We start from the raw sequence: 27,089 nt of genomic DNA on the forward strand, positions 1-27,089 counted from the left end.
CTAGATATTTGTATGAATGGCCAAGACATTTTGTGGAGGAAAAGCCTTTTGTGTTTTGCCTCTGTAGAGGGCTCCCATAAATCTTGGATATGACCATATGGGAGTGGGGGGGCAGGGAACTTTTTCTTGTTGTTTCTTTTATAGAAAGCAATATTTGATATGAAAAAGAACCCACATTGAAACTTGCTTGAAGTCCTAAGCTTCTGCCCACAATAGCCAAGTCAGAAACACAAATTTCAGAACCACTGGTATGTAGATAGGTATTGATTTTATGAAGACACATAAGATTATGAGGAAGAAATTTCTGAGGTAGAAAGATGGTTGTGATGAGATATATTGCAGAATATATTTAAGATGTGGTAGGAGAAATATGGAACATATAGTTGCCTTTCAGTTACTTCTGAAACTCCTTATTGTGCTTAGGTAATCTAGTCTTTTATGGGGCAGTGTCTAGGACCATTGGTGAAATGATGTTAGAAGCAGTAGCTACATCTGGGCCACAGAAGCAACAATGACCCTTGTTTTGTGAAGAGTTTTTCGGAAGCTGAGTTGTAAGTGGTGGGATTGTAGGTTCTGTTGTCTGTACCAATGGCCAATGACAGAGGTGTCTTCATAGGAGTAGTTTTTCAGCATGATTTTAGGTGTTCTTTCTCCTTCATAGCCCATAAACATATTTCTAAACAATTTGCCAAAGTGATTTTACCAGTTAATATTTCTACCAATTAATATCTCCCCTGCAGAGAGAGCTGCAGTTGTTCAACATCTTTACCAACACTTGGTATTATCTCTAATCATACATTTTAAATAAGCCATTTCTCTTTAGATCTGCCAAAATTTGTTTTATTTGTTGATTGAAACTAAGAACCATGTTTGATGCCAGAAGGGAGGCGTACAGGATCAGGGAAACATGAACAGAAAGTATGGAGTGAAAAGAGAAGTCCAAAAATGTAAGAGAGAAGTTTATTGGAGTAAATCAAGTCTCAATGAAAATATGGGAGCAAGGGCATAAGAGAAGCCATTAGAGAAGACACAAAAATGTAGAGGTAAAGTAAAAATAGAACATTTTCATATGGAAACCTACAAAACAGTAAAATTTTAAAACATTCAGAGTAATAAATTTAAATACCTTAAAATTTTACTTGAAATCCACTTCTCTATAAATGGGACCCTGTATTTGAAGTTTAACCTTAGGTAAGCCCTTGCTTTGACAATGCGTAGACTGATAATTAAAATGTACTTTTTCTTTTTAAAAAGATTTTATTTATTTATTTGAGAGAGAGAGAGAGAGAGAGAGAGAGAGAGAGAGAGAGAGAGAGAGAAAGTGAGAGCATGAGTGGAAAGGGAGGGACAGAGGGACAGGGAGAAACAGGCTTCCTGGTCTGCAGGGCTTGATCCCAAGACCCCGAGATCATGAACCAAGCCAAGGGCAGACTCTCAACAAACTGAGCCACCAAGATGCCCTACTTTTTCTTTTAAAATATATTTTTATACTACTTGATTTCTCACATAAAATTATAAACTTATTAATTTTCCAAAATAGCCATAACTCTTAAGAACTACCCATTCTTTTCTCATGGTTTCCATTGGAGGAGAAGGGAAACTTCTTCTTCTGGAGTTACTTTCTTTAGGATTTTTGTTGGTTCCTTCCTTCAGTATGATCCTTACTTTGCTTCCTATTGCTGCTGTAACAAGTTACTACAAACTTAGTGGATTAAACAACACAAATTTATTATGTCACAGTTTTGGAGGTCAGAAGTCTGACATGTCTCACTGGGCTAAAATCAAGATTTTAGTCAGTTTAGTCAGTTAGGACTGACTTCCCTCTGTAGACTCTAGCAGTAAATCTGTTTCACCTTTCAGCTTCTTCTGGAGGCTTCTTAAAGTCCTTGGCTCATACTCCCAGTCCATTTTCAAAGCCAACAGCATTGCATCTTCAAATGCCTCTTTAACTCTGACCTTCCTGCTGGTCTATTTCATTTATAAAGACCCTTGTGACTGTATTGGGCCCATCCAGATAATCCAGGATAATATCTCCATCTTGAGGTCAGTTGATTAGCAACTTTAATTTCATCTGCAACCTTAACTCCCCTTTATTGTATAACTTCACATATTCAGTTAGATATGCTCTTTGTGTGACAGTTATTCCGCCTATCACACTCAGAAGGGAGAAGAAATCAGTATCAGTAGTGAATTTTATCTGCCTACTATAGGTATGTTATTGTGAGTTCTTTTAAGGACATTTCTTTTAATACTTGGAAAAGAAGAGATAATGCCAGTGAATAAAAAAATTCATGCTTCTGAAGCCTTTCTTCATAGGCTGAGTCTTTGTGAAGTTTCATGCAAATAGTTCAGAAGTAGCATTGCATTTATCTCCTGTGGTCACTAAAATCTACATATAGTCCTGAAAATGGTTGCAAATTATGAACTTTGACAATACTATGTAATCATCTTCTATTTTATGTATGACTCACTATACCTGAATTGTCAGTAATGATGCTGTTACCCATGGAAGAGAAAAATAAACCTTGAAAATTTTGGTCAGGCATAAAGTATGTTATTGGTATAGATCTCTAATAAAACTGATTTAGCTTTCGGCTTTCAGTGAATAAAAGCTGACATTGACCTTAGTATTCAGTGCTTGGTATATATTTTAAAAGCCAGTGTTATTACGAATTCTGGATTCTTTATTGAATAGCACTAATTTTCATATCTAATTTATGGGCTACGAAAGGCTTTCTCCTAGGTTAAAGTGAAATAATTACCACAAATGATGTGAACTGCTGAATTCTATTTCATTAGAAAATCCAATTTCTCTTTTTACTCATATATTACTATTAACTTTCACTTTTGTCTTATACATAGTTTTTTAAAGAGAAAGTTACAATTAGAGTTGACCTAATATGGCCTACCCATTGTCAGTTACTGTTCTGATATATATCTTTAGAATATGCAGTGTCCACAGGGATCAAATCATTTGTCGATGTTACAACAACTAAATAGAGGTTAAATGTATGATTTTTACTAAGATTAGTCACAACTATAGTATATTAATTTTAGCATATTGGAAATAAAGTAATATCAACACATTGAGTACTAAAAATTTGATATATTTACTTAGAAAATTTAATTGAGGGTAGGACATTTAAACTATACATCAGTCAGATCTCAAGTATTTTTAAAAGATGGTTTGATATATATATATATAAATAATATATTTGGTCTTCAAATTTTTATTTTCTCACTTGTGTTTATGGTACTATTATTCTATCTCATTAATTTTTACTTCTCCAAAATTACAGGGAAGCTATTGCATATCACCTTTCATTTAAACCACATATGGTAATATACTTAATTTTAGATACTCAATTTTTCATATAATGTTACACTGGAACTTTTTTCTATGCCATTTAAAAATATTTAAAAATATGTCAATGTTTGAATAATAACTTGTTTTCAATTTTTAATATTATAAGTAACATTGATAAGGCATTTAGACCTTTAAATTTATGTCTGAAATCATCTGGAAGTCAATTATAAGTTTTCATATGATGGCTTAATTCTTACTGTTTTTCAGATTGTCTCTGATCATGGTTTTGCTTTGAATTAATGGTTATTTAGCAGAGTGTTAAGAGTATTTTCACTCACCAAATTTTAATTTTTTTCCATTGAACATTTAAAAACAGGTTCTGAGCTTTAGTGGATTATAATCAAACCATATAGTTTGTTTTTTGGAATTGATTGGGAGGAGGTTTCTTTAATGTTATAAGAAGAGTAAAGAGTGAAATGGGATCTTTGAAACCCCTTTAGAGTGAGATGAAGAATTTTATTAAACTTTTTGAAGCTCTATCTGAAACCCTCTCCTCCTACTCTCCCCTCACTGCATATCTAGTTGATATTGTAGAGATAGGAGCAGTTTATCATTATTAATTTATGTTTTTCTCATTATGTTCATTTTAAGAATTTTTTTTTACAATTCCACTTAAAATTATCAGAGGATTTTTATTTATATCTGTAATTCAGAAATTTGTCAGGAGTTTCTGTGTGTAGAATAGTTTTGATAATATGTAGATCTGGTAAGTCACATCTATTTGCATATTCACTTTTATCAGTCCAGGAAAGTTTCATCAATTGTATTTTTGATATTTTATTTTGATTGTTTTGCTCATTTTAAGAAATGGCTATAATTATGTGGATGTACATTTTTTTTATTCCTTTGATGCCTTTCTTTTTCCTTTATATTTTTGATGAAGTTTCTCGTGTTTACCTGTATATTTCAATTCCAGTTTTTGTAGTGTCTATTGCTTCCAATAGAAATATTGTTCTTGTGTTGTATTTTTAGTTTTTTCTTAATTCTCTTGTATTTTATTCCATTCTTTTTCAATTTTATCTAGTTTAGTGTGCTTTAAGACTTTCTGCTCACTTGTTACAGTGCTGCTTCTTGCATTATCGTGAGGATGCTAAACAGTTTTCAAAGATTAATTTCTTTTCTTTTTGTATGCTCTATTCATGAAACCTTGGAATCCCTTGACAACACTGCCTCCTGCTTCTCTTTCCACATTTCTGATGAGTTTGATCTGTTTAACTGGTTTGTTTATTCAGTGTTGAGTACCTACCATGTGCTGACATCATGATTAGTACTTGAAATACAACAGTTAGCAAAAGCTCTCCTCCCAGGTAGGGGCTTGTCTCATTGAGATAAGACATTATTCAAATAAGACATCGACAATTGTAAATTTGTACCAATGATAATATTATAAGGAGCAGGTACACAAAGACTGTGAAGCTCATAAAAGGGAATTTTTAATTACTTTTCTACTTTCTTCTAAATAGTGATACCTTTCAGGTCCCTATTCTTGTCCTCCTTCTCATGTTGTACATTTTTAGAAGCTTGGTTTTAACCACTTGCATATTTTGCATCCGTGAGTAGGTGAGTCACATCTAGAACCTAGAGAGTTAACCCCATACTTGAACTCAGCATGTCTCCTAAGTTCTAACTCACATATTTTCTGCCTCCTAGGCACTGCCCCTGGATGTCTCATGGACCCTAAAATTCAGTATGGTTAAAACCGGGCACAACAGCTTTCTTTTCTTCACTACAAAACCTGCTTCCCTTTTTATCTTTCATGTTCTGTTAAAGATACTACCATCCAACCAGAGCCCAAACTGTTAATCTGGCATCGTTTTTTACTCTTTCTCATCTCCTTTAATCAATTGGCTCTTTGGTGAATTGTTATCAGCTAAAGTCTAAAGAAGAAAGTTACTGCATGCAATAAAGACCAGTCATATTTGAGTTTCTGCCCACTTCTGTGGTCTCATTTCTCATTGGTCCCTACTTTTGCTCTAGAAATTATTATAGCTCTTATAACCTATTGCAGTTTCCCAAATGTTTCTCTATCTTTAGATTTCTTTCCCTCAGTTTCCCTCTTCTAGAGCATGTGTGTCCTTTGAAATATAATTGATGGTACAATATTTAAGAAGAATGTAAACTCTGGAATCAAAAAACTGGGTTCAAGTCTAAGCTATATTGTCTACTATTGAGGGGTTAATGTTAATTGACCACACTGTTAATAAATTTTTAATTTTCAAACTTACTAGGTAAGAATAGTACCTACCATACATGGTATTAAGAGGAATAAGTGAGGTAAGCACAGTACGTTTTACCCATTATGGTGGTGTTATTATTGCTATTACTATTCAGAACTTGATCAAAGAGTTGCTGTCTCTATATAACATTTTCTGGTATTTTCTGGGGGAAATTGATGAGTTTTTCACCTTGTATATTCGTTTATTTACACGTCTTTCTGTATTTTTAAGTACATTGAGATAATTTTGAAGACAGGAGATATGTTTTTAAAATTTATATATAATCTGAGTGTAGTGCTTAGTATATGGTAAGAATGTAATAAGTATTTTGGGGGAAAACAGTGCTGATATTCTGAAATTACTACCTATGGGGCCCTGCTCCTGGCAATCTCTGATGTAGCAGGGAGATTACCCTGAGAAACTTGATATTTTAAGCATTCAGATTCAGAAGGTATGGGAATCTTCAATTTAAGGAATATAGGAATATGTTCTGTCTTTGAAGGAGATTTGCGGTATGTACTGAAGGTATGATTGAAAACAATGTTGAATACTTTGAATAATATATAATTATATTACAACTTTAGGTAGGTCAATAAGAAAGTTTTAATTAAATAGCAGTAAAGAAGTATATTCTTTGTAGAAAAGGCAGGTTTTTAGAAATTGCTATCTTCTTTGATCAGTGATATAGATGAATTCCTCCTGTTCTTGGTGACTGGCACTATCCTTGAAAGTTTACAAGTATAAATTAAGGTTTCTTTTTGTTCAACATCATTATTAGTTACTTTGATAAGACATTTATGATATGCCCATCAAATTTGCAGATAACATAAACCTGGGAATAAAAGTGAATATGTCAAAATCCAAAATGACCAAGAACTTAATAGGAGTAAATGTAGCATTCTAGTATTTGCTAGGCTAATATTAGGTACACAAATTAGGTACACAAATTGCACAAATGCCAAATGGCTCTATCTTAAATCTTAAAATTTTTTTAAAAATTTGAGTATAGTTGACACACAATGTTACATTAGTTTCAGATGTATAACATTCTAACTTAAATCTTAAATGCAATATGTGTCTATCTAGTATGAATTTTGGTGTATTATAAACCAAATTTTCATTGAGGGAGTAATTACCCTGAAAAGTGTTCAGGTTGTTTGGTTCTGGATGAAAATGAAAATGGCTCCTTGATTTGGCAAGTGGTTGTGGTGTTGAGGGCAGTGGTTCACACTGGGGTTGTAGGGGATGGGTGCTGAAAAATGGAGTGAATAGGATTACCTGGAAGATTAGTTTTCTTTTAAGAATAAGAATAGATTCCTGAATAAATTGTTTTTGTAGGTCTCCTGTGGTAAGAAGAAGGCTTGCCTATACCTGTTCGGGTGGGGGAGGGGGGATGGATAGATAAAAGAGAGATTTATTGATGGTGTTTTCTTACTCTTTCCTTGTCTATGAGTTTATTATGTGCCTAAATGGCTAGAGACTGAGGGACAAAGTTGAATATGTTTCCTGCCACAGAGGAATTTGTATTGACATAAACCCATTATAGTAGATAGAAACATTGATATTATTTTGATAAGAAAGACGGAATCATTGTAATTAATGTAACTATTGATATAATGTTGATATAGAAAGAAAAGTGAATCAAATGTCATTAAGTTCTGAAGTCTACCTTTGCTGTTAGTCTACTTAGTTTTATTTAGTCAGGCTTAAACTTTCTGAATCTGTTACATGAGGACTAACTTTCATGTTCCTTATTTCTAGAATATTAAGTTACTTTATTAAAGTTTTAAGTCTGCCAGACCATTAATAGCCAAACAGTTCTTTGTGTAAACAACTCATGTAATAGAACTGACCACCCAAATAATTCCATGGGATTGACTTTCTGTCTTATGAAATCTGGGTTAGATAGACTATTGTAGGTATGAACGATAGGAGTTGAACTTCTACTCACAATCTAGGATATCCACCCCTCTGAAAATCATCAAGTTGTTGATTATAATTTTTCTTGGATCCCCAATAGTCAATGTCAAGATTTAAAAAGGACAGAATGTTTTGAAACCACATATTGAGAAAAGACACTTCAATGAAATAATAAACAAGAAATTAGCCTAGTTACATAAATGAATAAACGAGAGAGAAGGTTGTAAACTAAGTGTGTCAGTAGAAAATTTGTATTTTGAGGGTTTCAAAGAGATGTCCTGAGATGTGAAATAATTTATTTGTCAACAGGTTAAGTGCCTAGTAGGATGAAATGGCATAGAGTTTACAATCTAGTGTAGTTAATGCAGAAATAAATAAGTAGTTGCATAAATAAGTAGTTGCAATTGTTTAAGAAATACAAGGAAACACAACCAGTTAGAAGGGTGACTGAACCCAGACATGGAGGCCAAACAGGTGCCGCAGAGGATACAATATCAAAAATGGGATGTTAACAATGGCAAGGGGTGCAGGAGATAGGAAAAGAGTTAACAGGGGTGCAGCATGTTGAACCACTCAGAGGAGAGAGAGTGCATGGTTTGACATGTTTAGTATTTAGAACTTGCATACTTTTACAAAAACAGCAATATAGTGAATACTTTTTAATTTTATTTTTTCAGCTTTATTGAGGTATGACTGATGAATATAAATTATATATATATATGTTGTATAGCAGGATGTTTTGATATACATATATATTGTGAAATGATCCCACAGTCACGCTGATAAACATATCTGTCATACAGTTACCTTTTGTGTGTTTGGTGAGAATGCTTGAGTCTGACTTAGTGAATTTCAGCTATACAATGCATTATTATTAACTATAATCACTATACATTAGGTTTTCAGATCTTATTTATCTTGTAACTGGATATTTGTACTGCATGTCCATTATCTCCCTCCTTTCCCTCACCCCCAACCTAAACACTATTCTACTGTTACTATGAGTTGAATGTTCTTCTTTAAAGATTCTACATGTAAATGAGATCATGTAGTATTTGCTTTTCTCTGTTTTATTTCGCTTAGCATAACACTTTCTAATTTCATCCATGTAGTCACAAATGACAGGATTTTCTTCTTTTTTTGAGATATAATTGACCTATAACATTACATTAGTTCAGGTATACAACATAATGATTAAATATTTGTATGTATTATAAAATAATCATAGTAAGTCTAGTTAACATCCATTACCATGTTAGTTATGTTTTCCTTGTGATGAGAACTTTCAAGATTTACTCTCAGTAACTTTCAAAAAGCAGTACAGTTATCATTAATCATGATCTACATATTTCATGAATTATTTTATAACTGAGAGTTTGTTCCTTTTGATCCTCTTTAATCATTTCATGCACCTCCTACCCACCCCTGGCTCTGGTAGTCACCAATATATTCTTTATATCTATGATTTTTTTTAATATTCCACATATAAGTGAGATCATACAGTATTTGTCTTTTTCAGTCTGATTATTTTATTTCACTTAGCGTAATACCCTGAAGATCCATCTATATTGTCACAAACGTCAAGATTTTCTTCTTTTTTATTGCTGGATAATACTCCATTGTAAATCTATGCATATACATATATTTTATACTGCTAAATATTTTAGATACATATGTTACATATGTATATATATGGATTGGCATTTTATTTGTCCATTTATCTATCAATGGACACTTAGGTTGTTTGCACATCTTGTTTACTATATATAATGCTGCAGTGACTATGGGAATGTAGATATCTTTTTGTGATAGTGATTTTGTATCCTTTGAATATCTATCTGGAAGTGGAATTGCTAGATCTGATAGTTCTATTTTTAATTTTTTGAGGACTTAACATATTGTTTTCCATAATCACTGTAACAGTTTACATTCCTACAAACAGTATGCAAGAGTTCCTTTTTCTCCACAGCCTCATGAACACTTGTCTTTTTGATAAATAGCCATCCTAACAGGTGTGAGGTGAATTCTCATTGTGGTTTTGTTTGAATTTTTTTGTTGATTCATGATATTGAGCACCTTTTCAAATGCCCGTTGACTATTTGTATGTCTTCTTTGGGAAAATGTCTATTAGGTTTTTGTACATTAAAAAGTTACTTATTTGTTTGCTGTGGAGTTCTATGAGTTTTAAAATATATTTTTAGATATTAACCCCTTTTGGATATATGATTTGCCAATATTTTTTCCCATTTCATTTTGTTAATTTTTTCCTTTGCTGTGCTTTTAAGTTTGATGTAGTCATCTGTATTATGGTTTTTACATGTGTTTTTTGGTGTCATAGCCAATAAATCATTGCAAAGACCAATGTCAAAGAGCTTTTTCCCTATGTTTTACAGTTTCAGGTCTTAACATGAAGTTTAATATGTTTTGAGCTAATTTTTATGTATGGCATAAGATAGGGATTCAGTTAACATTCTTTTTTTGCATGTAGATATCCAGTTTTCCTAACATAATTTATTGGTGAGATTATCCTTTTCTCATTATGTATTTTTGGCACCTCTGTCAAAGATTGCATAATGTGTGGGTTTATTTCTGGACTCTCAATTCTGTTCTGTTGGTCTTTATATCTGTTAAAGTATGCTGGTACCATACTATTTTGATTACCATAGTTTTGTAGTACAGTTTGAAATCAGGGAGTGTGATTTATTCACACTTTATTTTCTTTCTCAAGATTGCTTTGGCTATTTGAAATGTTTTGTGGTTCCAATGCATTTTAGGATTATTTTTTTTCTATTTTTGTGAAAAATGCCAGTGGAATATTCATAGGGATTTCATTAAATCTATAGATCACATTGGGTAGTATAGATATTTTAACAATATTAATTCTTCCATTGTGTGAACACAGGGTATTTTTCAGTTTATTTGTGTCCTCTTCAACTTTTTTCTTTTTTTAAAAAAAATTTTTTTTAATTTATTTATTTATGATAGTCACAGAGAGAGAGAGAGAGAGGCAGAGACATAGGCAGAGGGAGAAGCAGGCTCCATGCACCGGGAGCCCGATATGGGATTCAATCCCGGGTCTCCAGGATCGCGCCCTGAGCCAAAGGCAGGCGCCAAACTGCTGCGCCACCCAGGGATCCCTCTTCAACTTTTTTCATAAGTGTTTCATAGTTTCCAGCATAAAGATCTTTCGGCTCCTTGGTTAAATTTATTCCTAAGTATTTTATTGTTTTTGGTGCTTTTGTAAATGGGATTGTTTTCTTAATTTATTTTTTAGATAGTTTATTATTAGTATATGAAAATGCAACTGATTCTTTATGTTGATTGTGCAAGTTTACTGAATTCATTTACTAGTTTTAATAGTTTTTTGGTGGAGTCTTCATGGATGGTTGTGTGTGTGTATTTAAATAAATTTATATGTATGTACATAGATTCATGTCATTTGCAAACAGAGAGAAGTTTATTTCCTCCTTTCTGATTTGAATGCCCTTTATTTTTATTTCTTCCCTAATTGCCCTGGGTAGGACTTCCAGTACTAGGCTGAATAGAAGTAGCAAGAGTGGGCACCCTTATTTTGTTCCTGATCTTGGTGGAAAAGCTTTTAGCTTTTTAGCATTGAATATTATGTTAACTCTAGGCTTGTTTTATATATGGCCTTTATTTGGTTAATAGATATTCCTTGTATATTTAAGTTATTGAGAATTCTTTATCATGAAAGGATGTTCAATTTTGTCAAATGCTTTTTCTGCATCTCTTGAAATAATCATGATTATTATCTTTTATGTTGTTAATGTGGTGTATCACATTAGTTGATTGCATATGTTGAACTCTTCTTACATCCCAGGGTAAATCCCACTTGATCACGATGTATAATCCTTTTAATGTGCTGCTGAATTTGGTTTGCTGGTATTTTGTTGAGAATTTTACATCTGTGTTCATGAGGGATATTGGCTTATAATTTTCTTTTTTTGTAGTGTTCCTCTTGGCTTTGGTATCAGGAGACTGTTGGTCTGTCAAATGAATTTGGAAGTGTTCTCTCTTTTTCCTTTCTTTGGAGGAGTGTGGGAAAGATTGGTATTATTCTTTGTTAAATGTTTAGTGAAATCACCAGTGAAACCATCTGCTCCTGGCCTAGCTTGTTCAGATGTTTTTGATTACTGATTAAAAATCCTTATTTATTATTGACCTGTTCAGATTTTCTGTTTCTTCTTGTTTCAGTCTTGATAGGTTTTATGTTTCTAGGAACTTGTTTGTTTCTTTTAGGTTATCCAGTTTGTTGACATATAATTGTTTATAGCTGTCCCTTACGATCCTTTGTGTTTCTATGGTGGTAGAAAATACAATGAAATAATAATTAGTGCAAGTTTTCTGTCATAAGAAAGATTATATATTTACCTAAGTACTCTAATGTAGTAGTAAATGGTTGAAGTAGAATTTGTATCTAGCTCCATATGATTGAAATGCCTATTCTCTTTTCACTTGATTCATTGCCTTTCTTACTATTTATAACAAGGCTCTTCAAGGTGTGCCTTGATGAGCAAGCACATTCTTCTTGAGTATAAAATGATCCAGAAAGAGAAATTTATTATGGGGTGTGATAATGTAGCTTTTATTTGTTTTATAACCACAAAGTGTTTTGCTAGAGGAAGAAAGGTGGATGGGCAAGTTGGTGATTTAAACTTCCCAAAATGTTAACGAAAAACAGAGTCCTCAGCTACCCATGATATTTTTTTCCTCCTTTTGGATTTCTTTTGTTTGCCATCTGATTGTTTAGAAAAAGCTGGGCCTGATGAACAAATAAGTAAACTCTGGGCAGGCGTTGAGCCAGGATTGTTACCTGGATAAACCTGGTGATTTAATTACTCCAGTGTGATGATTTCCCCACCCCCAGTCTTTCCTGTCTTCATATTATCATCATGTACATGTTTGTACTTATAAAATACTTTATTTCCCTTTAAATATATTATTTTCCTTTAATTATTTTATTTGCTGTTAAAATAATTGCAAATGCATGTTCAAAATGAAAGACTTTAATAAAACATTGGAGTTCTTTTATATATGTACAGATTTTGTTTAATAGTAAGACGAGTATCTATTAAATCCTGTAACTCTAGTGAGGTATAGTAGACAGATACATAGGATTGGCTCTTTATTTTTAAAGAGAATTTATATTCAGAGTAAAGTACCCTTTTCAATACTGTGTTTGAATGTATATTCAGAGCAAAGCACCCTTTTTAAAAAGTGTTACTCTTTTCTTTATTTTTTATTTTAATTTTCTTTATTTTAATTTTTATTGAAGTATAATTAACATACAGTGTTATATTAGTTTTCAGGTGTACAATATAATGGTTCAGCAGTTCTGTACATTATTTGATGTTCATCATGATAAGTGTACTCTTAATCCTCTTCACATATTTCACCTACCTTCCCACCTACCTTTCTCCTGGCAACCACCAGTTTGTTCTCTGTATTTAAGAGTCTTTTTTATCTTTTTTTTTATTTGTTTGTTTGTTTTTTCAAAATTCCACATGACTAAAATCATATGGTATTTGTCTTTCTCTGTCTGACTTATTTCACTTATCATTATACCATCAAGGTGTATGCACATTGTTGCAAGTGGCAAGATCTAATTATTTTTTTATGATTAATATTCCATTGTGTATATTTACTGTATACAATATCTTTGTACATTCACATATTATTGGACACTTGTATTGCTTTCATATCTTTGCTATTGTAGATAATACTGCAATAAGCATAAAAGTGAATATATCTATTCAAATTAGTGTTGGTTTTGAGTATGCACTAATAGGATTACTGGGTCATATGATAATTTTATTTATTTTTAGTTTTTTGTGGAACTTACCTAGTCTTTCCATAGTGACTGCTTCAATTACCACCAAGAGTGCACAAGGGTTCCCTTTTCTCCACATCCTTGCCAATACTTGTTGTTTCTTGTGTTTTTGATTTTAGCCCTTCTGACAGGTTTGAAGTGATATCTCATTGTGGTTTTGGTTTGCATTTCCCTGGTGATTAGTGATGTTTTTAAGCTGGAAAATGTATGTATAATACTTACTATGGACTAAATGTGTCCCTCTCAAATTCAAATGTTGAAGCCCTAAGCCCCACTGTGATGGTAGAGATGGGGCCTTTGGGAGATAATTAGATTAGGTTATGAATGTAGAGCCTTTATGATGGGTTAAGTGCTCTTATAAGAAGAGATACCAGAAACTATTAGAAATAACAAATAAACTCAGTAAAACTGCGGGATACAAAATTAATACATAGAACTGTTTCTATATGCCAGTAATGAAACAGTAGACAGAAATTAAGAAAGAAAGAAATTAAGAAAACAGAGGAAATTAAGAAAACAGTTCTGTTTACAGTTGTAATGAAAGAATAAAATAGCAAAGAATAAACTTAACCAAGGTGGTTAAAAACCTTACCCTGAAAACTAAAACAGTGGTAAAGAAATTGATGATGACACAATAAATGGAAAGATATTCCATGCTCATGAATTGGAAGAATTAATATTGCTAAAATGTCTATACTACCGAAAGCAATCTATAGATTCAGTGCAATTCCTGTCAAAATATGAATAGCATTTTTCACAATACTAGAACAAATAATCTTGAAATTTGTATGAAACCACAAATGACCCTCAATAGCCAAAGCAATCTTGAGAAAGAGGAAGAAAGCTGGAGGTATTGCAATCCTAGATTTTGATATATTACAAAGCTACAGTAGTCAAAACAGTGTAGTATTGGCACAAAAAATAGACACAGAGATCAATGGAACAGAATAGAGAGCCCAGAAATAAACCCACAATTATGTGGTCAGTTAATCTATGACAAAGGAGGCAAGAATATTTAGTGGGGAAAAGAAAGTCTGGATAGCTACCCATAAAAGAATGAAACTGAATCACTTTTTTACACCGTGCACAAAAATAAACCCCAAATGGAACAAAGTCCTAAGTGTGAGACCTGAAGTCATAAAATTTTTAGGAGAAAACATAGGCAGTAATATCTTTTCAGGTGGGGGAGTAATGTCTTTGACATTGGCCTTTGAAACATTTTTCTAGATATATCTCTTCAGGCAATGGAAATAAAAGCAATAATAATGTATTGGGATTACAGCAAAATAAAAAAAAGTTTTGCACAATGAAGGAAACTATCAGCAAAACAAAAGGCAACCTATTGAAAGGGAGAAAATATTTGCAAATAATATATCTATTAAGGAGTTCATAGCCAAAATATATAAAGAACTTGTACATTTCCCAAATAATCTAATTTAAAAAGGGGAGAGGGACGCTTGGGTGGCTCAGCGATTGAGTGTCTGCCTTGGACTCGGGGCATAATCCCAGGGCCCAGGATCGAGTCCCACATCTAGCTCCTGCAGGGACCCTGCTTCTCCCTCTGTGTCTCTGACTCTCTCTTATAAATAAATAAAATCTTTAAAAAAATAAAAATGGGCAGAGGACCTAAATAGTCATTTTTCTAGAGAAGACATACAGATAGCCAACAGATGAAAAGATGCTCAACATCACTAATCATTTGGGAAATGCAAATCTCAGTGAGCTTATGATCTCACACTTAGCAGAATGGCTAATATCCAAAAGATAAGAAATAGCAAATGTTGGTAAGGATGTAGAGGAAAGGGAACCCTTCTGCTTTGTTGGTGAAATGTAAATTGGTGCAACTGTGGGAACAATATGGAAGTTCCTCAAAAAATTAAAAATAGAAATACCATGTTTCAGTTATTCCACTATTGGGTATTTACCCAAAGAAAATGAATACACTAATTTGAAAAGATACATGCACCCCTATTACAATAGCCAAGCAACCTAAGTGTCCATTGATAGATGAATGGATACCGAAGATATGTATACATGTGTGTGTATAAGCACACACACAGAGGAATATTACTCAACCATAAAAAGGATGAGATATTGCTGTTTGTAACAATGTGGATGGAATTAGAGGTTATTATCCTAAGTGAAATAAGTCAGACAGAGAAAGACAAATACCCTATGATTTCACTTACATGTGGAATAAAATAAATGAGCAAAGAAAAAAACCCAGAAACAGATCCATAAATGCATAGAATAAACTGGTGGTTGCCAGAGAAGAGGGGTGAGGGATGGGCAAAAAGAGGTGAAGGGGAGTATGAGGTACAGACTTCCATTTATGGAATCAGTCACAGGATGAAAGGTACAGCATAAGCAATATAATCAATTGTATTGTAATAGTTGTATGGTGACAGATGATAGCTACAGTTGTTGACTCACTATGTTATACACTTAAGAGTAATGTAACATTGTGTGTCAGCTATACGTCATTAAAAATTAATTAATTAAAAAAAAAGACACTGGAGAGCTTGCTTTCTCTTTCCTTGAGTGCTCACAAAGGAGAGGTCATGTGAGCATACAGGGAGATGGTGGGACCCATAAACCAAGAGAAGATGTCTCAGAATTACATGGGCCCTGCTGGCATCTCGATCTTGGACTTAACAGTCTTCAGAACTGTGAGAAATAAATTTCTGTTGTTTAAATCATCTCGTCTTTGGTATCCTGTTAATGGCAGTACAAGCTGATTTATGCAGCAGCGAGCACACATCAGATGAGAGTTAGGCTTAATATCTAAGCCTTAGAGATAGTAATTTCTTTTAAATACCTACATTTATATTGAAAATTGTTACTTCTCACATCTAGTGAAGATTGTAACAGATCCATTGTACTAGATAGGCTAGACATGACCAAATTCATTACCTAGGTGAATAATTGTCAGCCTTTCTCCCTATTATCTGTCTGACGTCTTTACCAGCCTTTCCCTCCCCCCTCGACTTTGTATTCATAATGAGAAATGTTTGTAATAATAGCTTTAATAATGGCAACACTGTCTTGAATTTTTATAGCACATTTCCTCTGAGAGGTTTAAAGTGATTCAGATGAATTTCCTAGTTTTCACTGGCAACTTTCCAATAAGTTAGAGTGTCAGAATGAATGCTACCTCAGCTTCACAGCTCTTGCTGTCATCCCCTTCATGTGACTATTTGCTTCTGTCTTACACAAACCTACTCTTTCCCTTACACTTTCTCCAGAGTCACAGGAACCTATTATTCCTTAATAGGGATTCTTAAGTGTATGTGTGTTGCTTTTCACACTCCTCTCCTCCTACCTCACGCACATCTGGGGGGTTTACAATGCTCTGGACTAAAGGATATAAGATAGACATGAAATATGAAATGCAAGAAGCTTGGCAGAAGCAACACTTAACAAAAGTGCCAATTCTATATATCAGAAATCTGACTATTTTAACCTTAGCTCATGGCATAAGACAATTTTTGCAACTAGGCAAGAATAGGAGGGAATAGGATTCACTAAAACCTGTATTCATTTTTGGAATGTGTTGGATAAGAACTCTAAAACCGGCAGTGAAGGCTAGGAGATACAGGATAATACTTACATGCTAAGAGCAGTTGATTAAGTAACATCTCTCAGTGGTTTCCTTGTTAACAGTCACTGGTGTCAGTGCTGCTCATGTGATTGTGAGTCTTGGGGATGATACTGGAGTAATAGAGATTGAAAAAAAGAAGAGGAACTCTTCTTTACATTTAAAAAACATATGGAAAACTAAGAATCTCAATTCAACCATATTTTTACATCTCAAAATCTTAAAAGTTATGCTGGAAAAATCAGTGCAAAACAAAATACAGAATCATGAAAATGGTCATATTTTAGTTAAACTCATGAAAAAATTGTAATATGATTAAGAAATGGTGTTAAAGGAATTTATTGTTATGAGATAATAAATATTTAAATGTATATATAATTCACTTAGACAATATTCAATAATTTTGATTCCTTTTCTAAAGTGAAAGTTGGATATAATTTTTTTCTATGATGCCTTAGTAGCTAATAATTCTTCATTTTTATAACAATCTTTTTGTTTTTAAGAGAGGAAGGGGATAGGGGCAAAGGGAGAGAGAGAATCTTAACGAGGCTCCACTCCCAGCATGGAGCCTCACATGGGCTTGATCTCACAACCTTGAGAGCATGACTTGAGCCAAAATCAGGTGAGCCATCAGGTGCCCCATAACAAACTTCTGATTTAAATATCATACTATAATTTTTTTGTAGTTAAGATATAGATTAGAAGATAAAGAGCTGAACATTTAGGTTACTCTATAGATTTGCAGAAATAAACATATTTTAAAACATTTCAAAAATTATATTATTAAGAAAATATTACTAATATACCTATATACAATATTATATTTTTTTCTAGGGAATAATGCCATAGAATCAATGAAAACCATGTGGCATATATGCTTTCAAATTCTAAAATTAATTGATTAAAATATTCTAACTTCAGTACATATACTAGTTAGACCCTTATGACCAACCACTTTATTTTGACTGGTGATGTTAGTGTTATTCGTTGCATCTCTCTGATATTGCCTGAATTCAACCTATGACCTTATAGTCCGTTTATTATGTCAACTTGGCTAGGGTATAGTCCCAAGTTATTCAAACAATCATTTAGATATTGTTTTTGAAGGTATTTTGTGGGTGTGATTAACATTCATAATCAGTTGTAGGGAAGATTATCTTGATGATCTGTTTCAATCAATTGAAAGCCCTTATGAGCAGACCTGAGATTTTTTTGGAGAGAAAAGAAATTCTTTTTTCTTCTTTCTTTATTTTTTTTACAGACTTTATTTACCCATTTGAGAGAGAGGGAGAAAAAGAGAGCACAAGTGAGAGAAAGCACGAGTAGGGGGGCAGTTTGTGGTGGGGGACAGGAGCAGAGAAAGAAGGAAAAGCAGACTCCCTGCTGAGCAGAGAGCCTGACATGGGGCTCCATCCCAGGACCCTGGGATCATGACCTGAACTGAAGGCAGATGCTTAACCAACTGAGCCACAGAAAGAAGAAATTCTGTTTGTGTATGGCAGCTTCAGCTCATGCCTTAGAGTTTCCAGGCTGCCCTCCCTAACAGTCTGTTGTAGAAACTTCAGAGTTACCTAGTTAGCCCCACCAAATGCAGTAAACCAATTTCTTGCAATTAATCTTTTCATATATATCTTCTATATTTTCTGTTTCTGTGTTCAAACTCTGATATAACCTATAAATGGTCAAGTTTGATCTCCAGTTGCCTTTCTTTGAATAGTTTTGCCAGAACCACCTTTTAGAAATCACTATAGAGAATTACTGAGTTGTTGCTAAGAGAATTGCAATAGGAACCCCATAATTTTAATATAAAGTATCTGGAGATTTTCCTTGCTTTACACCAGCATCTGCTTTCTATGGTGGTGTACCTTGCAGCTTCTTTTGCCATCGTCCTCTTTCTGTCTACTAACCAACATAGCCTTAAATGTCCCCTCACCTTGATTAAACTTTAGCCAGGTTTTCTTCCTATCATCTCCTGGCCTCCCTTTCTTAGAACATTTACTTTAAACTTGTAATTGTAAATTTTTTGTTTCTTTAAGATATAAATCTTCTCCCAATCTCTTGCCAGTTTTAGAACCCAGAAATGGCTTTCTCAGGGAGTCATCCCTTTGAAAAGTAATCATTAAGGAAGACAGAGCCCCTATCTTGAAGTCTCTGTGGGAGGGCAGGAGTCTAACTTCTATAATCAATCAGCACACATAAATGGCCTAATTACATTGACAGCCTTCCCACAAAAATCCTTTGGTACTTTTTTATGCTCACCCCAGTACTTAAAAACTGTTCCACCTTTTGTTTTAGAGAAGTAGATTTAAATCTCTCTCCCCTACTGCAATAGTTTTGACCTCTATTGCATTATTCTTAAAGAAAGCCTTTCTTGTCTGTTTAAATCCTTTAAGTGTTATTTTTCTTTGACATTGCATAGTTAAGATTAGAGCGTGCATTTCTCTGTTATTTGATAATTTGGGGGAAGTATGAATTCCTTTATATGATACTATGATGATACTGGCTTTGGCATAAATATTGATGTTTTACCTGTATACACTATTTATCAAAATATATTTTAGGAGTTGTATACAATATTTTGTATATACAAAAAGGACATACAAATTGTTATCATATACCTATTCTAAATGAGGACTAAAAGTAGTTTATGTAATGCTATAACTACTATGATAATTTAGGAAGATATCAACTTGCTAATTTCACTGTTATTTCCCTTCAGGTTTTTTAGCCCCTACTTTCCTTTTTAAAAAAAAAAAATTAAGATTTTTCTCTCAATTCCTACCCTGAAAACTAAGAACACAAGAAAATAGTGGCTAATAGTATTTTTTGTGACTACACGCAGTTTTTTGTTGCTATCCTAAACAGAAAACATTTGATTGCAAAATTCTAACCCACATCACGTTTCTCTTTAGCTTTTGAAAACAGAACTTAAAGTAAAAATTATGAAAAGCCATGAAAAGTTCTATTTGAAATTCCTGTATTTGGGAAAGTACTAAAAGAATACCCCATCTCTTTCTACCATCCAAAGAATATAATAATTTCCCTGAAATCACAAGGCTTTCTAGTTTATGGCCAGTATTAATTGTTAGCTCAATGTTAACCAAACCAAGGTGGCCACTGATTAGTATAATCAGAGTTTATATAATCAATATAATTGAAAGAAATATATGTAGGACCTTAGGCCCTAACCTGTATTTTTAGAGGCAAAGCTTTCCAAACATAAACAGCTTCTTTTTACCATATGCTTATCTTAAATTTTAAGAGCCTTCTTGAAGCAAGAGACTATATGTCAATTATTATGTTATAGACATTATTTATTTTGGAATTTAACAATAGATAATGAGAATGATCTCTGTTTAAGATTTTGGATTTATAGGCTGTTTTTTGAATACCTTGTGTAAAAAGAAACTCTCACTAATTTCTCTGTGAGGCAAATACCTTTTGAAACTTTTTTCTTCATTAAATATTGTAATCTTATTCAACTATGATTTCAAGAAACCAACATATAGCAAACTTTATTTATATTTCCCCCAAAGGGAGTTAATATAAATATTCCCCTACATCTAACATTAAAGCCTTAAAGTAAAAAAAAAAAATGCTGTGTAGCAACATGCTGGCATTCATTCCTTATAAAGAGACAGTCACATATTTAAGTTGAAGATGTATTGAAAACAGAAATCCTAAATTTGTTCTGAGTTAAAATAAATTACAGTGTATTATGAAGCTCTCTGCTTTTCATTAATTAAAAATTTGTTCTGAAGTGATGTCAAGATACATGACATACCACTCTCAAATATCTAATATTATGTTTGTAGGATGTAAATGTGAAAGTGAGTAGAACAATTTTAAAATATTAACCAAAAGTTGGACAATTAAAATGTCTGATTATCTAAGCGTTTAATATAAAACAGAGATAAATATAGCAAGAGAAATAAAAAGAGACCCCAAATTTTGCCTAAGAAGCAAACACCAAAAAAAAAAAAAAAAAAAAAAGAAGCAAACACCAAACCAAGATAATATTGTGAACAGTCTGTCTTAGTTCAAACTGTTATAACAGATATACCATAGACGGTGTAAACTTCTGGAAACTGGAAGTCTGAGATCAGGATGTGGTCAGGTTCTGGTAAGGTTCTCATCGTATCTTCACATGGCAAAGGTACTAGAGAGCTCCCTGTAGCTGCTTTTATAAGGACACTAATCACATTCATGAGGACTCCATCCTCATGACTTAAAGACTTCCAAAGGCCTTACTTCTCAATACCATTACAATGGGGGTTAGCTTTCAACATAAGAATTTTGAGGGGAGGATCCCTGGGTGGCGCAGCGGTTTGGCGCCTGCCTTTGGCCCAGGGCACGATCCTGGAGGCCCGGGATCGAATCCCACATCGGGCTCCCAGTGCATGGAGCCCGCTTCTCCCTCTGCCTGTGTCTCTGCCTCTCTCTCTTTCTCTCTCTGTGACTATCATAGATAAAAAAAAAATAAATTAAAAAAAAAGAATTTTGAGGGGACACACACAATTCTAGATAAAGTATTTTTTGAAGAAAGTCTGCAAAACAAAATTTTCCTTATTTATTTTCCTTTTTTAATTTATTCTTTAATGCATTACATTATAACTGTATCTACATAGTCACTGACTTCAACATTTTGGTTTAAGGCCCTTGTGCCAACTAAAAGCATTAATAATAAAAAAGAATTCAAAGGCAAGAAAACCATCAATTTATTGCCTCATCAGTATACTTGACATTTAGTTTATTCATTTGTTCATTTACACATTTAATAGTAATTTTTGATATTTTGTGCAAAACCCTGAGTTAGGCATTCAACAGTGATCAAGAGAAACATAAGAGATAGAATTTAAATAAATAATGGCACACATAACTATATGATGATTGAATTAAGTAGTATGAAGGAAAAGTAGAGGAACTGTATATTGTTATTTCCTTTTTTTTAAAAAAAAATGTTTTGATAGAGTGGTTTCTTCTGTCTCTTATGGCCATTTTCAGCCAGTAAGGTAGCAGAACAGATGCCTGGACTGTGAGTAGACAGAGTTTGAGTCTCTGGAATTACCTCTTTTGATTTGAGAGGGCCATTGATTAGGGGGACCAGAGGTTCTAGGGCAGAGGCAGCCTGGCTGGTCTTGTGTCACTAGTACAGCTGGGGCAAAGGTGCTTCCAGCTCTTCCTGCCCTCCAGGGCTCATGCCCCTGCAATCTGGATCCTTGTGTGTTATTACAAACCAAATAGGAATTGCTAAACTTATATATAGCAAGGTTAAAGATTAAGATGACTCGAGATGTTTAAGGGAAGGAAAAGTCAAAGACACAGTAAAAGTATAGAAGGAAAGAAAGTAAACTAGATGAAGTAAAAAAGGCACATGATTGCTAAAAGTAGAACATTAATAAAGATAAGATTAGAAAATTAGGAAAATATACTTTTAAAATAGTTTAATAAAACATAGCAAACATAATAAAATGGGTAATATTTACATATATGATGATATTTTAATATTAAAAAGCCTCAATATGAAATCTGAAAGTACTACACCACTAAGTAAAGCAAAGGCCCACAATATTAAAAGCTGGGAAAAATGGGAAAAATAAGAACAGGCTACATAAAAGTTATAAATATAGGTAAAAGTGTATTTGTGGTAGAGTCAGGGTGTTGGGGAAGGGGGCTGAACCAGAAGTGAGGCATCTCATAAGGCAGTGGATGAATCCAGAGCATTTTTGTTTGTTTTTCTGGGCAAAGACACAGTGACCACAAACACCTCTTTGTTCCTATGCCTTCTAGAACATTCCCAGAGGATCCTGCCCTGTGAGGTCTATCCAGAGAAAGAGCTGTGATGCTACAGTCATTTGGTGCTGAGCTGATAGGGTCCTGCAATAGCTGGAAGACATAGCCAAATTATTTCTATTTGTATGTAAATGTGATGCATCCATAATGAGAACTAAGTCCCAACTGTCTAGCATTCTACCTAATGTTATAGATGGTATGCACATCATAAGAGGAGGTTTATTAACCATGCAGAAAATAAAAGAACATTTGTCCTATAGGAAGAATCTATACATTTGTTCTGTAGGAAGTATTTGGGCAGTTGTCTTCTGTAATTCCTAAGTTGATGAACTACTATCAGCAAGTTTACATGTGATCTCCTGAGTGATGGTATTGTTCTGTATTTATTAGTTCCTTCAAAGACACAAGTTTTTCCAAAATTGCTTAATTTCAAAATGTTGAAAAGCAAATTCCTGACATGCTGAGCAGTGTCAATACCAATGAAATGTTTTTGTTTATTCTTGCCAAAATGCTTAGGTAACTCTTCACGTCTGCCTTTTAATGCCAGAAAATGCAGTTTTTCAGAGCCTTATCAGGTTCATACAAGGCAAATGTACTTTCTAGAGTGCTGAGAGAACTGTATGACCAGTGGTAAGAAACACATGAGTTGCCAAATGTTCCAGGGTGGGTTCCTACATCAAACTCGGAGGAGATGGAGACCTGTGTACAGGAGGTTTACTGGGAAGGGCCAGGGAAAGCACGTGTCACAGAGGGAGGTAAGCAGAATAGGGCAGAGGAAATGAGCAGGATTGTGATGCAGCTACAGTGAAGGTCTCAGCACTTCTTGCAGGGAGTTGTGACTTGGCAGGCCCTTCTGAACTCTTCCTGGGGAAAAGTTTCTATCAAGTCCCACATAGTCAGCTCTGACTAGCAAATGGATACATTGCAGTCACTTTACTACTTTGAGTCATAGGAGATATCCAAAGGGACTGTGTTTTCAATAATTGTTTAAACAGTTTTTAAAAGGCCCTTACTTGTTTTCTCCATGAAAAGACATATTTTATGCCAGTATAGTGCTAAGTGCTGGAAATCAGTTATGGCATTTCAGGTTCCCTTCTGACTTATTCAATTCTGGTAAAACAAATTTTGAATTGAAAAGCACTGACTTCTCTATTTAGTGATAACTTTTAAAAAAGTCCTTGAGGGGATCCCTGGGTGGCTCAGCAGTTTGGCGTCTGCCTTTGCCCCAGGGCATGATCCTGGAGTCCCGGATGGAGTCCCACGTCGGGCTCCCTGCATGGAGCCTGCTTCTCCCTCTGCCTGTGTCTTGGCCTCTCTCCCTCTCTCTCTCTCTCTCTGTCTATCATGAATAAATAAATAAATCTTAAAAAAAAAATAAAAAAATAAAAAGTCCTTGAAACTGAGTTGGTACATCAACAGAGAGATTCTATTACTTCTGTCTTTCTTGGTGTCATTGTCCACAGAGAATAGTGAGGCTATCTTTGAATTATCTGTGTTTTTCTATCTAACCTTGTTGAGATACGTTTTTATGGAAAAAAAAATGGGAGGAAAGTTGTGAAAAATGAAAATTTATTGAGATATTTAAAATATTTATCGCTCTTTTCTCTTTAAATGTATTTTTCAATTAATATTTTCCCCTATTTTTATGTATAAGTATATATAATATAAGCAATGCAAGTTTAAGATAAGTAACTTAGTGTCATGCCAATTCCAGAGTTCAATTATAAATTGGTTTTAAATTTCAAAGTGTTTAAATGTTATTTTATAGTGTAGAAGAAATTTTTTCCTTACTGTATTTTTGACTTACGAATTAATTAGTTGAGTAATGACTAAGTGTCAGGTATGATGCTAGGCCCAGGGTAAGACTCTGTCTTCAAAGATCCCATAGGGTAGTGGGACAATGGACAGAGAGGAACATTTACAATATGGTATAGTAAGTGCTTGAGTACATTTATTCCTAAAATTTCTTCATATTACAAGTAATATTTGAAGGTTGAAAAGAAAATTAATGGGATTTAGGAAAAAGACTAGCTATTTTTGTCTTGTTTTAATCTTGATTCTCTTATCAGTTAGTACAATAACCTTGTAACATCTAAAAGATTTGCTCATGGGTAAGATACCCACATCAAATACCATTAGATGGTGTGTGTGTGTGTGTGTGTATACACACAACAAGTTTTAAATTATAAACATTAGTATGGATGAGTTGATGTTAATGTCTTTGGTAAAACCTTTGAAAAATATAGTGGGAATTTAAGTATTTACAGACCATAAAAAACAAACATAATGCAAATTGGATATGTTTATACAAATAAATTACAAAAATGGTGTTGTGTAACAGTTTCTGAACACTATATTATAATTAATTGCAGTTTAAAGTACTCAACAAAATCTTGAAATCTATCAACAATCCTCAGGCCTGCTGAGTGCTTTTGAAATCTCCAGTGGTTTTGCTTAAACAGAATAGAAGGTTAAAAATGAAAGAGTGTATGTGTCCAAGAGCCAAGGTCAACTAAGAACATAATCTTGGCTGAAACTATTCTAGGTTAGACAAATTTGTACTATTGTTCTCTGTATGATAAAGAAGTCTTAGATATTTTTTAATTTTTCAGCATTATCAGAGATGGAATAGGGTGGATGTTCACTTCTGGGCTAAGAATATATAAGAAGGTAATCTACTTCCTCCTCGACTTTGCAAAACCTTTCTTTCTAAGGTTTAGATGCATCAGCTCCCCATGATTCTGGACCTTCTTGACTTCTCATTTTGACTTGTTCATCTCAGTTTGTGCTGCTTAGGACTGGGTTTGTAACCCTTTAAGAGGAGTCTCAGATTTTTGGTTCTACATCCAAGTCTCTCTCCCAAACATCAGCTGTGAAGTGCTACTTTCCCTTTATACAGGACACCTGCATCACACTTTTGGTAAACCTACTCTCATGCTCCATCTGGGAAGAGGGACCATAGTGGGAGAAACCCACTAGCTTATATTAGTGACAAACTAACCAATAGTAATGGTAGTTACTGAATGGTAGTTACTACAGATTATAGCTAGCTAAGCCATTTTACATACATTATATCATTTAATGCTCACAACACCACTCTGAGATAAACTACCATAAATATTATACTACTAAAAAATTCTGACTTTATAGAGAATGAAATTGAGATTTGTGGGAGTTAAATATCATGCCAACTAATAATTTTAGGAAAATGATTATACATCTCCATAAAGAATTTAATAAGCAATGAACAGTCTAAAGTTTCACCAGTGTTCAAAAATGGAAGATTTGCTGAAATGTCTAATTTAAAAAAGAATGTATCTCTTTATTAATATGATTTTTTTATATCAAGACTAGGGAGGAAACTTTAGAGAATCCCGCTTTAGGTAGGAAAGAGAAGAGAGAATGGGAAACTTTGTTGTTGGAGGTTGTTTTTTTTTTTTTTTTTTTTTTTTTTGAGTTTATAATCATTCTGAAAACTATAAAGGGAGAAAAAAACAAGCCAGCCTTTTCAGAGAAGCTCGTTGAAACTTCTTCAGCATAGAACTTAGTGCTGATGAGAGCCTTTTTACTATATGAACATTTGTTGAAAATCAATGCCCCAGGTCACAAATCCTGTCAGTAAATTCCTATAGTGCAAGAGAGACCACATAGAAGTGCCAACTAGTCCAGATGTCATTCCTAAATTCATTTTCTCAAACAGAGTAATGCTTAAGGATTTAAAATTGGAACATAATCTTCAGATAAGCAATCATGAATTGGCAGAATTAGAGATTCTGAGAGAAGGCCTAAAAAAAATCCTGAAAAATAAAATGAATGTTTAGAAAGCTGATTTTGGCAAACATGTGAAATTATAGGGCAGATTTTCAATCCATTTTTTAAAACATTTTGCAAAGTTATAGTCACAGATGTTTTTCATCCCAGGCTCAGACATGAGCAATGCCCAAAGCCAATTAATTATACCAGGGCAGGGAGTACATGATGATCATGAGATGCTCGATTGGAATTAAGATAGACCATATTCATGATACTGGCGGTGATCCTTGTGTAGCCTGTGCCCAAGAGATCACAGTGTTTTCCTGTACTGCTGCTGCCGTCATTAGAATACTTTCTACGGTTTCTAGCTAGGATAAGAGCCCTTTGTTTTTAGCTGTTGTTGTTGTTGTTGTTTTTAAGATTTTATTTATTTATTCATGAGAGACACAGAGAGAGGGGCAGAGACACAGGAAGAGAGAGAGAAGCAGGCTCCATTCAGGGAGCCTGACGTGGGACTCAATCTCTGGGATTCCAAGATCACGCCCTGGGCCAAAGGCAGGTGTTAAACCGTGGAGCCACCCAGGTGTCCCT

Source organism: Nyctereutes procyonoides, unplaced genomic scaffold (genome assembly GCF_905146905.1).
Source record: "Nyctereutes procyonoides isolate TBG_1078 unplaced genomic scaffold, NYPRO_anot_genome, whole genome shotgun sequence".
NCBI classification, from domain to species: domain Eukaryota; kingdom Metazoa; phylum Chordata; class Mammalia; order Carnivora; family Canidae; genus Nyctereutes; species Nyctereutes procyonoides.